Here is a 15,903-nt window from a genome sequence, read left to right on the forward strand (position 1 = left end):
CTGAATTTATCTTTTACCCATGGAAAGCGACATTTGCACAGGAATTTTTGGAGCTGGGTCAACCAGTGACCTGAAGTTATATTTAAGTCCAGTGTCCCTATGTTTCTTAAAGAGGCATTTATAGAAAACCAAATAAAATACCTTACATAAGCCAGTAAAACTTGCAGCAACAATATGACCATGCTATAATCATTACCATTAAAAAAATAACAAAGTTTGTGTGAATAGAACAAGAGTTCACCAACAGTTTAGCTCCTGATAGAAACACTCCAACTTTAACCTGTTTTAAGGATTTGTATCCTAGTGATCAAAATCACCCCCCTGGAGTGCCAGACCTTGCTTCAAATACTGCCTTCCGCACTCACTGGGTGACCATGGATATGTAACAGAAGTCGCGTTTCCACAACCAGACCTCATAGAATTATCGTGGATTTGAGTGTGATAATGCAGTTAGAAGTTCTTACTGTTTAGCACACAGAAAGTGCTCAATAAATCTTGGCTGCCAGGTTTTAGCCATTCAACCAACAATTACGGAATGCCTACAATTACCAGATACTAAGCTATGGGTAGCAAATTAAAAATGACTAAAAGTAGAATGATAATATGATTAAAATATTATTTTTAAGTTTTATTTTGTTTTTTAAATTTTTGTGAACTTGGGTATTTTTCCATTGGCCCTATTTCCGCCAATGGCTTATGAGCTCCTCTAAAACTGTATGCCACATCTGCAGTTGCCTTTGAGTCGCTCCTAGCATACAATGATTACTTTGTGGTTGACTAATTTTTCTCTGCCACAGGCCAGTACTGAAAGTTTAGGGGGTACATACTCAACCAACAACATAGTTAAGGCTCAGTCAGACTTTCTTATACATGAGTCTTATCACTGCTGAGATCATATTATGGACATCTGTATAAACTGACCGGGTTAGGGGACTTTTATGAAAGCAAGGCCTCTAAAAACTAACTTGTCTTCCCAATCAGATGTTGTCACCCCAACAGACTGGACTTTTTCAGAATTGTTCAAGATATTGGGGGTCAGGATCTCAACAGGATTTAGCTGCTGTCCTGTCCTCACACACCCAAATGTTCTGCTGTGACTCTAAACAAATGGCATGTATCATGGATTGCTTTAAAAACTGTGTGCGTTCATGTGTGTGCTTGTACACATGTATGTGTTTTGAAACTTACCTGTGGAAACTGTCCATCTGCAAATAACAGAAGGGAGCCACAAAAATTGTATGTGATGCTGAATTAAAATGTACAATATACTTGTGTAGCTAAAATTAGTGGTGTGGCATAATAAATCAATGACATAATCACATCTTCTGAACTTGATACTGCAATATTCATTATATGGTCCAACTTGCTGTTTTACCCAAATTAAAAACTCTATAAAATTTATCTTTGACTCATTAGTTTGATCTTAAAAGAATTTTGAAACTAATTTTATTAAATTTTGAGTAGTGAGTCCATTTTATTTTTTTACCTTTGAATAAAACTTGCCTTAGTTTTTATTTTCATGCCATGAGTACAATCCAGCACTGGCCTCATAAAACTGACTTTAACTTTTCCAAACTCAATGTCAGGTTATGACCCAGGTCACTACTCGAGGATTAGATCTGTTTCTAATACAAGTCATCTTAAATCACTTCTGAAGCAGGGTAAGGGGAATGTTGCTTTCCTGGGTTAAAATGGTAGTTCTGTGCTGTCACTTAGTAATGATAGGAAATCAACCAAGTCAATTTCTCTGGGCTTCAGTTTTCTCACTAATAAACTAAGAGAATCAGACTTAATGAGTACTAAGGCCCACTGACTGCAGTTTTTAAACCCTATGATTGTTTCAGTTAACAGGTTCTGTTTAGATTATATGATGAGAAACATGGTTTCTATGTAAAAATTAATATAAATTTACATAGAAATAAAGGAAGGAAGGAAGGAAGAAAAAGAAAAAGAAAGAAAGAAAGAAAGAAAGAAAGAAAGGGAGGAAGGGAGGAAGGGAGGAAGGGAGGAAGGGAGGAAGAAACTTAATTGTGAATGAATATTTGAGTTGAAGTTTAGAAAATTTCCTTAAAAATTCTTCTTACTGAGCTAACTCCAAATAACTACTTGAGACACTTTTTCTTTTTGAGAAACTGCTGAAAGAAATAATTGTGTAATTAGAAGCAGGATGACCATGAAGATTTTAAAATCAGAAAGATCTAGATTCAAATCCTGAGTTCATGTTATATCTTGGGTATATTGTATAATCTCCCGGGCCTCCATTTCTTCACCTGTAAAGTGTGGATAATATGTACCTTCTAGGGCTGCTGTAAAGATTAAATAAGACATATAAGGCATCTAATGTGGTGACTGGCTCATGATATACACTCAAATATTTTCCACTTTTCATTTTCCTTTCTAGAAGTCTTTGCACTAAGGACAAGAAATTCTTGTTTCAGTAGAAACAAGAGTGAAATTGATGGGCTGTGAATCTCCTGAGTCTAGTAAGGTAGTATTTCACAGTGGTTAGCAGTGGGCCCTGAGGGGTCTTAGAGACTTGCATTCAAATGCAAACTATCAATTACTACCTTTGGGACTGTAGGCAATTTATTTAAGTTCTCTGAGATACATACAGTTTTTCATCAGTAAATTAGCTATTGTAACCCTTAGGAAGAGAGAATGCATCACAGTGTCTACATCAGCATAACAACACAATATATGGTAGCTATTTTTATTATGCTTCTGCTCTCCAAACTTGAAATAGTAACCAGAAGAGAGAAGGAAATCAAGTAACATTTTTGAAGGAAAAGACTGGACAAGTGACTGTTCCTTGGCTGATGATGAGCATCATCTAGCATGTCTGTGTGTCTTCTAGGAGCAAGGATGGCCCTGGGGCCCCACAGCTTCCCATGGAAGGCATGTCATTTTCAAAGACATCTTTCCTGACATGAAAACAATGCCATGAAAACTACTTGTGTTCTTTCTATGGAACCAGCTAGGGATTCCTCATGTCTTCTATTCTCAGTTAAAATACTATCCCATGACATTTTTCATGGGTGTGCCCTGGCTGTCTGCAGCCAACATTTTAGGAGATGCATGTTTATGGAGATGTGGATATAACTAAAAACTTTTGGGAAATCTGAAATAAAGGTTAAATCTGTCCCATTAGGTAGCCTTGAATTGGTTGCATAAATAGATCTAAAAACTCTTTACTTACATAAACATGAGTTAAAAAATACTGGCACTTCATTAGATTTAAACATCAACAATAACAAAATGACATTAGAGGATTTACACTTTGCCGGGTAGTTATCTCTAGAGTCCCAAAATATCGAAAGTTCTATTACTGGAACTTGTAAAATTGTATCATCATTTTAGACTGACATTTAAAAAACAGCAGTAATGTGTGGGCTCCCTCTGCTGGATCTTCAGACTGTGAATGCCAGAAAGAGTTTTCAGTACTTTACATTTACCCAACCAATTGGATTACTCATGGTGATGAGATTAACACAAAGAAGTGAGGTTGATCCATTTCAAAATCCACAGGAAAACAGTTTGCTAAATAAAGAAGCTGAAATTAGTTGGGAATGTTCTTCTGTTAGTGTTAAAAAACTGGGATTTTATTTTGTTTTCTTTTAAGTAGGAGACAATAGACTTTGTTTTGTTTTGTTTTATGTTTTAAAAAAGAGGCATAGATTTTCTTTGGAGGAGGGTCACATGTGGTCCATGGTACCTGTTGCCAGGGTAACCATGTCCTCTGTCTGTACACATCAAGGCCAGTTATTTCATTTAGAGACGATCAGACTATCAGGTCAAAGGAAACAGAAAATGCAAATCATGATGTTCATGCTGTTTCAGAAAAACTACAATGTGATTGTCCTGCACCCCAACTCAGAGAAGTTTTCTCTTTAATAATGAATTTCTTTAAATGTTACAAATATTACTGTCTCCTTAACATAATTATTTTCTGGTGGATACGTAGGCACTTCATGCTTTTGCACTGGGGGCTTTCTCTATTTATTGAACTTGGAAAGGAGATTTGAGGACAAAATGTTCTTTAATAAAATTAGAACTTCTCTCTTCTGAGAGTCATACAACATTTATCCAAAACTCTATAAAAATATTACCCCATTTAGCTTATGGAGCATTTCTGAATAGGTTGTTTTTTTTTGCCCAATGATCCTGAATTTAGATGCTGTGTTTAAAAACTGTTTGCTGAAGGAAGGCTATAATTAATATAAGGAATACTGAATTCCACTTTGAGAGTGGCAAGTTATTGGTTGACTATTTACATGAAGAACAAAAATAGAACTTGTTGCAGAAGACTGTAGTTTGATATATTCCTTAGTTTAGTGTAGGTTTTTACAGTGAGATGCACAAAATGTAAATATACAAGTGAGCGCTCATGTATTTACTAAAAAGCAAAATTTCTTTTGTTGTTTAATGAACATTATATTCTTATTATTTACTTTTTATTATAAAATTCCAAACCCATTAAAAAGGTTTGTTTTAACCTTACTCCATAGGTATTGATAGTGATCCCCATATCAAACACAGCCACAAATTTATCAATATATCTAAGATGATCTTTTTTATATCTCTGGAAAGGTAACCAAAATAATTCCTTAAGCTGAAAAGTCTCAGTAAATTAGCATCTTCGGGGAGACCTAATTCCTTATTTTGCTTGAAAAGGCTAAACACGTATTTCCTCGAAGTTTTCATTTTTAATTTTCTTTTTTATGGTGCACTGCATTGCTGAGGATTTCAAAAGACCTCCCTCCGAAAGGAGTGCAGCTATTCTGCCTCCTTTCACACAGGGCTTCCCCTGGACCCACCTCCCAAGGGAGCTGGAGAAACTAGAAAGTGTATTTGGGGGAAAGATACGAATGTGCAGTAAACTGTAACTGCAGCGACCACATGTTCTAATTTACTGGGATAACTTTGTTTGACTCCTGCTTTCCTGGCATAGTTGTTAACATTGCCATTTCATTCTCAAAAATATCTGTCTTAAATGATAAATTATATGACCTTCCTCTTTATAATCTAAATACTTCTGACTACATTACCATTTGTTTTTTAGAATATCATTTCCAAATTTACATTTACCTAAACTAATTTTTCTATACACCAGGAGTTGTATGGTTAATTAATTTTAAGAAATGCTGTGTATTATATGCAGTAGTCTTCTTGGAGAGTCTAAGATACATTCACATATTTAAGGCTGCTTGACTTTGCTCAAAAATTTGGGGGCTAACTACCAGCCCCACCGTGTTGTTTGTATAGAACTATAACTATCCATAGTTACATAGGCGCTCAGTTCCAATTAGCACAGGATCCATACCCCACCCCTATAATTATTTCCTTGCACCCCATCAGAAAGACTAAAATTGTGGGGAAAGAAAGGTACCCATTAAAATGCCAGCTCCAAGAACTCTGCTAGAGAATATCAAAAGGGCTCCAATTTAACACAGAAAGTATTCATAAAGTGCATGTCTAAACTGTTTAGTTAGAAATTAGATCTCATTTCCCCATGCATTCCCACTGACTTCATTAGTTCTCTATTTAGTCCTTATTACATTCAAAGTACTAGTTACGTACTATTGTGAATGCATAAGAGAAACTGTTGTATCCAGGATGCTAACAGTGGGTAAGGGACTCCTCCCCTCCTCAGTCTCACTGACTCTGTTCTGTTTTTGTTTTTTCCTCACAGCACGATAAGCTTCTCCTATTCTTTATCATTCTCTAATTAATTATGTTTACTCTTTGTTTTCTGTCTTCCCAACTAAAATGTCCATTTCTCAAGGGCAAATGTTTTGTCTGTTTTATTCAGTAATTTATCTCAAACATCTAAAAAGAAGTCAACACAAAGTCAATGTTTAATCAATTCATCTTGAAGAAACAAACAAGCAAATATATAAATAAATAAATAAACTCTTTAAGTAAAGTTTTAGTGATAGGGCCCAGCTGACAGTATGTGTTTTTTGAAGAATGAAAGTATGAAGGCATAGATGAATGAGGGTACAAGTAAGAGTGGGACACAAAGTTGGGAAGGTATATTAGAAACAGGTCGTGGAGAACCTTGAATGTCATGTTAATGGCCCAGTTACCATTTATTTTGACATTACTATGGGTCATGCACTGGGCGAGAAATAATAGCAACATCTTCCTATAACAAACCCAGAAGGAAAGACTGTGTTCCCCATTTTAGATGAGAAAACAGACTCTCACGAAGGTTAAGTAACTTGTCCCAAATTGCATACAAATTAGCCATGAAGCCTGGATTCAATTATCTGTCTAATTATCTGTGACTCCAAGATTTATGCTCATCATGCTGCCTTTCATTCGGCAAGTAGAAAGCCATAAAGATATGTGAGTAATGGGGTAAAATCTTTGTCTCATATTTTTACAGATAATTGCTACCACTATGAGTGACAGATTATACAAGAGGATGAATGTTAGATCTTAGTAGCAGTTGGATTCCAGCTGTGGAACTCAGAATTCAGGACAGGTTTGTAGATTCCAGAGTTGGAACACCCAAGACAGTGGCTACTAGCTTCATGAGACTAGTGAGTGCTTGAAATAAGACCAGTACCAACTGAGATGTGCTCTAAGTGTAAGGTACACAATGGATATTGACAGACATGTTACAAATGAAGGATGTAAAATATTTCATTAGTAATTTTTAATTGATTACATGTTAAAATGTATCATGGGTATATTCAATTAAAGTATGATAAATTAATGTTTCTTTTACTTTTTCTGTGGTGGCTACTAGGAAAATTAAAGTCACATATGTGGCTTGAATTATATCTTTGTTGGACAATTATTCACATAAAGGAATCCTTTGAATTCTTAAGGGATCACAAAAGGAACAGCTTAGAGTAAGTAGGCCAAGGAAAGAATATTGATCATCTTGAGAGAATCCTACATTTAGGAGCCAGGAAAGAAGGAGGAGATGACAAAGGAGACTGGGGAGTGATCAAAGATGACAGCATTAAGATGGAAACTTGGCCACAGGTTACAGAAAGGCCAGGGAGAATGACAGCAGGAAAGAGGCTGTTACATTTACCAGTTAAGAGGTTATTTGTTTTTAGGACTTTTCATAGGGTGGTTGTGGTGGAAGCTGGTTTAAAAAAGGAATAGGGGTGGGACTCAAGATACATTTTTAAGAAAATGGATGATGTGAACATGTATATAAGTTTAGTGGAGGGGAAGAGAGAAAAGATTCAAAAGGAAGAAGAGATTGTTGAGGTAGTGAAGTCCCATCACTAGTTTTAGGAAAGTAACTTGCCTAGGAGAGGATTCAGATACTTTTTCTCTGAGGCCACAGAGAAGGAAAAGAAATTCAGGAATTTCACTTGATTTTATTTCTTATATTCTCCGAGACAGAAGAGATAATGTTATAGTCCATGTTAGAAGATTGAGGCTAAATTTGAGAGCTTGAGAAGTATGAAAAAGGCTCAGAGAAGACACAGTAGCAAGTCATCAGCGTGAAGTAATAAACAAGTAGAAAACGAGCAGTGAAGAGCCAGTGCAGTCTGGGCGGCATAAATGCTCAGGAGCACAGCTGACGCAGTGATGTCCCGTCACCGACAGAGCTAAGCTTTCTGAGGCTTACCCAAGATTAGGAAAGAACCAAGTGAGTGTGATTGAAGGACATGGGGCTGCTCCTCTAGCTTGTGTGAAAGTAACAAAAACCGTAGAACTTGATGTCCAAGTTGTATTTAAAAAAGGTTTCAAAGCCATTCTGGGAACGGACCTCACTTGTATGAAGCAATGCCTGGATCAGGTGTGTGTGTTTGGCTCTGTGACGAAGGGTCTCATCTTCTGCAGATTACCCACATCACCAAGTCAGAAGCAGCAAGAACGAACATGGATTTCCATCCATCCTTATGAGGTTCCAGCGCATCCTCATGTGATTCTAGTCTGCTTGGTGACTGTCGCTTCCCAACTGCCCGCCCTCTGAACGTCAGGCCAGCACCAGGCGCAGAGACGGCCTGGCAGAAACTGCTTATCCAGCCCCACAAGCTAATTCCCTGTAAGCAAGCCTTTGATTTGTAATATAAAAACAAAAAATACATCTATATTGATACTGTTTTACTTCTCCAGTTTATTCCTTACTGATACTGAATTAAAAGACTAGGAATGATGGCAAACACGGCAGTTTATTTCTTCTTTTTTGTTAACTGAAGTATAATTGACTTACAATATATATAAGTATCAAGGCACAACACAGTGGCTGGATATTTTTACACATTATGGAATGATCACAGCAATAAGTGTAGTTACCATTGGTCACTGTACAAAATTACTACAATATTACTGGCTATACTCTCTGTGCTGTGCATTATATCCTGTTGACTTATTTTATAACTGAAAATTTGTACCTCTTAATCCTTTTCATCGATTTCATCCACTCCATGCCCCACCCTCTAGCAATCACCAGTTTTTTCTCTGAGTCTATGAATCTGTTTCCGTTTTGTCATATTTGTTCATTTGTTATTTAGATTTCACATATGAGTGAAATCATAAAGTATTTGTCTTTGTCTGGCTTATTTCACTTAGCATAATATCCTCTAGGTTCATCCATGCTGCTGCCAAGGCAAGACCTCATTCTTTTTAGAGCTGAGTAATAGTCTATTGTAGATTTATACACCACATCTTCTTTACTCATCTACCAATGAGCACTTGGGCGGCTTCCATATCTTGGCTATTGTAAATAATGCTGCAATGAACAATGAAGTGGATGTATCTTTTCAAGTTAGAGTTTCTGTTCCTTTTGGATAAAAACCCGGGAGTGAAATTGCTGAATGTATGGTAGTCCTACTTTTAATTTTTTGAGGAACCTCCATATGATTTTCTGTAGGGGCTATACCAATTTATCTTCCCACCAGCCATGCACAAGTGTTCCCTTTTCACCGCATCCACACCAGTACCTGTTATTTCTTGTTTTTTTTTGTTTTTTTGTTTGTTTGTTTGTTTTTTTGATACAAGCCATTCTGACAGATGTAAGGTAGCATCTCATTATGGTTTTGATTTGCATTTCCCTGTTGAAGTGATATTGAGCATCTTTTCATGTGCCTACTGGCCATCAGTATGTCTTCTTTGGAAAAATTGGTGTATAATTGTTCACAGTAGTTTCCTATGATTGTTTGCATTTCTGTGCTCAGTTTTAACTTCTCTTTCACTTCTGATTTTATTTGGGCCCGCTCTCTTTTCTCTTGATCGCTTCCCTTATGGTTTGACAAATCCCTTTAGTGTTATTTGTCATGTATCTATTGTACATTTTAGTTTGTGGTTACCATGAGGTCCGTGAATATCAACCTATTCATATAGCACTTAATTTAATAAGCTGATAGTCGCTTAATTCAAATGCCTTCTAAAAGTACTACATTTTTACCTCCTTCCCCAGATATTATGTTCTTGATGTTATATTTTACATCTTTTATTTTGTGCATCCCTTAGCTACTTATTGTAAGTATCAGTGATTTTATTGCTTTTGTCTTTTAGTCTTCATGCTGAACGTGGTGATCACTGCCTTTGCTATATATTTGCCTTTGCCAGTGAGTGTTTTTTTTTTTTTTTTTTCTTATTTCTAGTTATGGCCTTTTCTTTTCCACTTAAGATCCTTTAACTTTTCTTATAAGGCTGCTTTAGTGGTGATGAACTCCTCTAATTTTTGCTTGTCTGGGAAGTGCTCTCTCTCTCCTTCGGTTCTGAATGACAGTCTTACCTGGTAGAGTATTCTTGACTGTGTTTTCCTTTCAGCACTTTAAACACACCATGTCACTCCCTTCTGTCCTGCAAAATTTCTGCTAAAAATTTAGATGCTAACTTAATGGGGGCCCCCTATATGTGACTCTCTGCTTTTCTCTTGCTGCCTTTAAAATTCTCTCTTTAACTTTTGCCATTTTTATTATATGCCTTGGTGTTGATCCCTTTTAATTCATTTTATTTGAGACTCTGAACTTCTGACCTGCATATCTGTCTCCTTCCCCAGGTTAGGAAAATTTTCAGGAATTATTCTTCAAATAAGTTTTCTATCCATTTCTCTCTCTTCTTTTTCTGGGACCCCTATAATGAGAATGTTAGTATACTGATTATTGGCCCAGAAGTCCCTTAAACTATTCTTATCTTTTTAAAATTGTCTCCCATCTTCCAGCACTCTGATCTGTTCTTCCGTGTCATCTCTTCTGCTGTTGATTCTCTATAGTAAGTTTTTAATTTCAGTTAGTATATTCTTCAGGTCTGTTTGGTTCTTTCTTATATTTTCTAACTCTGTTGAAGATCTTTTCTCCTTCATTCTCCCAAGTTTGGTGAGCATTTTTATGAACATTATTTTAAACTCTTTATCAGGTAAATTGCTTATCTCCATTTCATCAGGGTTTTTCTGGGGTTTTAGCTTGTTCTTTTCCCAGAACATATTCCTCTGTCTCCTCATTTTGTTTGACTTTCTGTGTTTGTTTCTATGAATTAGGCAAAATAGTTACTTCACCTGGTTTTGAAAGCATGGCATTGTATATGTAGGCACATTCCTGGTGTAGACTGCATGTTCTGGGCAGCTGTGGCTGGCTGGAGATGGAGTGTGTGCAAACCTGTACAGAGGCCCCAGGCATACTGCAACAGGGCTGCCTTGGTGGAATGGCTCGAGTTAGAAAAGATATGGACCTGGGGTCCTGGGGTGTGCTGTGATGGGGCAGCCTTGGTGAGACAGATAGTGCTGGAATGGGTATGGACAGGGGAGCCAAGGGCATGTTGTACCAGGGCTGCCTTGGGGGAATGGCTGTACCTGGTGTGTGCCAGGGCCCTGGGGCACTCTGCAGTAACCTTGGCAAGCTGGCTAGAGTGCCTGGACCATATTCCCCCTGGCACAATCAAGGTTTTGGAAGAATGCAAAACATAGTACTCCTGAGCACCTCTGAACCCAAGGAGACTTCTAGCAGTTCCCTGCCTGTTTGGCAGATATTCTAGGGCTAGTAAATGGATTTCCTCCACACATAGTCTAGGTGCCCTTTAAATGACTGTTTTTTTCCTCTATTTCTCATGGTGGATGAGTCTGCATGCTGGCCCCTCAGTGATATCCCTTCCCACTACAAGTTGCAGCCTCAGGGTGGGGTTCCCATTGATACCATGGCTCTTTCTCACCTACCCATCTCTGTGTGGCCCCTCTATCTTTTCTTGGGCAGAAGCTTTTCAATCAGCCCGCAGGTATTCCTCAGGAGGAATCACTCTTTATGTAGGTGTAATTGTGTATGTCTCTGCGAGGAGGTCAGTTCAAGGTTTTCCTATACCACCATCTTGAACCAGAACCCAATTTATTCATTCATTTATCCATTTATTCTGGGTGCCAAAATCATACATCATATAAGATACAGGTCATGACAACTTTTCATTAAAACAAACAAAAATAAACCTGTCTGCATGGAGTAGAGTTGGGGCCCAAGGCAGGGATGGTCATTCTGCCTCGCTTAGATTCCAAAGGAACACTGAATTGAGATTGGTGTCTATTGTCTAGAAGACACATTTGAGAATGAAATGAAAATCAGTCACTCCTTTGGGCCCCAAGATATGAAAAAAGTAAAAGGAGATACTGAAACTTGGAAGAGATTTTCAGAAAATCATGTAGGCTCCTAAGTTTTAAAACTGTAATTCCACTCCAAGCATCACCTATTCGTTATCTATCACTCCAATTCAGCTCATTCTCTCATATTTCACGAGCACATTTCCTAAGCTCCTCAAACACAAATCTCTGCAGTATCCTCTACTCTTTTTTCCCATTTCTTCCAACACTGTTATCCTTCCTGTCCTCTGCCACTGCCTTCCTAGTTGGCCATCAGATTCTGATATGTCTACTTCAGGACTGTCTTTTGCATGAACATCCTCCTTTTCAACTCTGCTGCTGCCATTGCCAAAATAAGACTATCATTGTTTCACATTTGGACATTTTCAGGAGCTTTCTAATGGATATTTCTGCTCCCAAAGTTCCTACAAAACAAATCATACCCAGTCACTCTTTCGCATAAACTTCACTGAAGCCCTTCTTGAAATATTTTCACTCTTGATCATAGAACCTTTTCAGTCAAGGCTCTGACAACCATTTTCTGCATCTCCCATCATTTCTCATTATCTATCACCACTGGATTTCTTCTGGTCATTTTTAAATAACACCATGCCTTTCAGAACTTTCTGGCTTTTGCATGTGGCATTCCTCTGACTTAAAATGCCATGCACACCCTTCTATTTAGGATAAATGCTTCCTAATTCTTCAAGATAGTGTCAAGTCTCCATTGGGCAGAGTCCCTCTTTGGTGCCCCAGAGCACTGCATGCTCACCTCTCCTCTCACACAAACTCTACATTAAATCGTAATTATCAGTTTGTATAAATGCGTCTCATTCTGGCGCTGCCATCTACCTGGGGCTCTAACCGCACGGTGATGATGCTCTAGCTGTGCATGGGAATGTCCTCATAAAAGTTCATTAAATTAATGAATTAATTAATGAATATCAGAGAGAACCATATTTCAGATGGAGGTTTACAATTATTGCCCAGGCTCCAACCTAGTCTATTTAACCTATAATGTAGACAGTATATGGTAGTTCAGATAAATTTGCCAAATGTTGAATTCTAGAACTTTGAATGCAAAAAAGGTAATATGGCCATTTATTGAGTTAGATCTATACTGTAGAATGGCACAGGAAGCCAGTCAAAATGTATACTATTATTTCTATAGGAAAGTACAGTCTTTAGTTTTCAGGGACAAGGGAACATTACCACTCCAGAAGTGATGGTGCCCAAGCTGCAGCCATGCAGCCTGCCTGGAAAATGGGAGGGAATGGAGAGCAGAATGCCAGCAATGGCATTTGTTTTTGCTTCACGGGGCATGGCTACTTGGCCTTGGTGTATACTGAGAAGTTAAGCCCGTGGTTTGAGATGTACAACAGCCCTCGCCATAATCCAGAATATGTGCAGCTGTATCAGAGAAGCAGGAGACATGGGATTCACAGAACAGCTCTTGTTCTTCGGGAAATCCCTTTCTGCCCCTGCAGTCTAATGCTGTCTGTGCTATTATCTTTACATGTGGATATTTGTAACCCTGGTTACTAGTATTTTAAGGAGTGACTCTGAATGTTAAATTTACAGTGAAATTCTTTTTTCCTGAATAAAATTCTTCTGAATTATCTCAATAATAACATTTTTCATCTAAGCAGTCTTTTGACAAACCTGGGTTGAATGTCTACCATGTAACAGCTAATGTACTAAGCAGTGAAAATAGAGATAAATGATTCCTATTCAAAGGAACAAATAGTCAATAAAAGTTTACTTTATGTGAAGTAACATAAAGAAATGACAGAGATAGACTATTTCTGTCCTCATGGAGTTCATATGCTAGCAGGGAAAAATATGTATAATTATAATGTGATTGATATACCCAATAACTGGGTGAGTTTAATGCATACAAAGGTAGTTCCTAACCCAGATGTGGGAGAAACACAGGTGGGAAGGGCAGTTGTAGTTACAAGTTTAAAAATAACCACCAATTACTCTTGCCTTTTGACATTCATGAATTTGTGTAACACCTTGACTTTATGAGTGTGGGTGGGACCTAATCCATAGACTATGGCAAAAGTGAGCGGTTATAACTTTTATGATTATATATCATAAAACTGTGGTTTGCATCTTAGTTAGACTTTCTAATGCATTCTTGACTTACACACGTTGACCAAGCGAGAAGCCGTTTTGGGCCCTCAGTCCAACAGGCCTAGAGGAACTAAACCCTGTCAACAATGATGTAAGCTTGGAGATGTACACTTCCCAAGTTGAGTGCTCACAGAAGACCACAGCCCTGGGTGACGCCTTAGTTACAACCTCATGACAGACACTGAAGCAGGACTCAACTAAGCAACGCCTGGATTCTTGACACATAGAAACTCTTAAATATATAACAACAAGAACAGCCAGCGGCACAGGGACCAAGGGGCCTGCCCCGGTGAGGTGGTCATTTTGCTCCAATCTCAATGAATGCCTGGCCTGCGTGCATCCTCAACCGGCCCAAGTTCACCAGAAGCACATCTCCAGGTCAGTCAGCTCCCTGCAGGCAGGTGCAGTGTGGTCAGGAGGAGGGGGCGGGGGCGGCTGCAGAGAGGGCGGAAGCGGGAGGCACGGGCTGCCCAGGCAAGCCTGCGGATTTCTATCCAGTGTCCCCCTCGGCCTGCAATGAGGGCGCCCTCTGCTGCTTCAGGGTGGCAATTGGTATCCCTCCAGGTGGGTCGAATCCTGGGAGGCTTCCTCCAATTAGACAGACAGACAAATAAATAGACAGACAGACACACTAGCCTCTTCATCCATTGAGAAACAGCCGTATATCCTAACCTCCTCCTCCTCATTCATTATATAGGTAGACAGATACATACATAGACAGACACACACACACACACACACACACACACACACACACACACTAGCCTCCTCCTACTCCTCAATTAAGTAGGTAGAGAGACACACTAATCTCCTCCTTTATTAGATAATAGATAAACTTAATACACTGCCGGAGCCTGCCGGCAAAATGAACAGGTCTGAAGACGCGGTCGCTACAACTAGGAAAAAAGAACAGAACACACACAAAGAATGGGATCGAGAGGGACAGGTCTTGCAGCCTGCCGAGGCAGAGACCTGACACCGCCGAGGCGGTTTGTTCAGCAATTCTTTTTATAATGCTTAGGAAGAAAAAACATTGCATACCAAGGAGGATTACATAGTGTGCCTCAAGATCTTTTACAATGCTGTTTTGGACATATTTATTGTAGTCATAAAGTTAAGATGTCAAGCTTTCCTTATCTTGTTTTCCTTGGGCAAGGAACAAAGTCCAGATCCTCTTCCAGGGCAAACACCTGTTAATCTACAATCTTTAAGGTGGGGTGGTGGGACAGGGAATCTTTGCAGAGCAAGTCTCCCAGGGCTATGTCTTGCAAACAAGGTTGTTAACTCCTGAGTGCTCTACCCTCAGTCTTTGAGGCAGCTCCCCGCATCTCCCCCTTTCTTTTTCTAAACATTCTGGTTTTTGTTCCTTGTCAGGGAAATCTTTAATTTCACGATTTTCATTTTGTAATCCTGGAGAACATCATTAATCTTTGAGTAACAAAATTTGTAAGTGCTTGAAAGACACATGGTCCACAGCACAAGATTAATAGGAATATAGCACATATCAGTATTAGATTTTTCCACCAATCACTTCTAAACCAAGATAAAATTTTACTTAGAATAGAAGACTCAGGAACAGCCATAACAACTACTTGCTTCTGAATATCTTCGACAGCCTGAGATACATTTCCTGACATATCCGGGATAAAAACACAACATTCTACCTTAATTATAGCACAAGTTCCTCCCTGAGCTGCAGTAATTATGTCTAAAGCCATTCGATTTTGTAACACTGCCTTTCTGATTTGTTTTTGTTCTTCATTTAAATCTTCTATAGCCTTTTTTGCATCCAGCAGCGCTTGTTGAGTAAAATTTGTAAGCGCATCAACCTTTAACATGATGTCTAAACTTCCAAGCGAAGGTATAAATATTGTGGCAAGATAATCATACCATTTAAAAACAGCTCAAGACCACCTAGCATGCAAATAAAGGAGATTAGCCGGAGTACCAGAAATAGTTTGTCTAATTCTTCCAGGAGCAAATACAAACCCGAGGGTACAACGACCCACCCATCCTATGGGGAGCCAAGGCCAAAGATAACTTCCACAAACCCATTTTGTTCCATTAGGGGCCACTCAACGTATTCCTGGATTATTAAGCCAATCAGATCCTGGCCAAAATACAGACTTATTTAAAGAGTATGTTACATCAATAATTTGTTTACACAAAGATGGAGATATATGTCCCATAGGCTTTAAGTCAGTGCTCCTCAAGGGCTGATTCCC

At 38.5% G+C, this 15,903-nt stretch overlaps 1 long non-coding RNA gene across 5 annotated transcripts in view; it reads left to right on the top strand.

Annotated features, from left to right (window-relative positions):
* The window catches only part of LOC141577127 (uncharacterized), a 257,231-nt gene that overhangs the window by 235,522 nt on the left and 5,806 nt on the right, over positions 1 to 15,903 (top strand). For 4 of the 5 annotated variants that reach the window (XR_012505747.1, XR_012505745.1, XR_012505749.1 and 1 more), the window contains one exon: positions 7,813 to 14,056. This is a non-coding gene — a long non-coding RNA (uncharacterized LOC141577127). The remainder of the gene's footprint in view (positions 1 to 7,812; positions 14,057 to 15,903) is intronic. The other variant, XR_012505748.1, reaches the window with a different exon arrangement.

The sequence above is a fragment of the Camelus bactrianus genome, chromosome 3 (assembly GCF_048773025.1).
Source record: "Camelus bactrianus isolate YW-2024 breed Bactrian camel chromosome 3, ASM4877302v1, whole genome shotgun sequence".
Classification (NCBI taxonomy): domain Eukaryota; kingdom Metazoa; phylum Chordata; class Mammalia; order Artiodactyla; family Camelidae; genus Camelus; species Camelus bactrianus.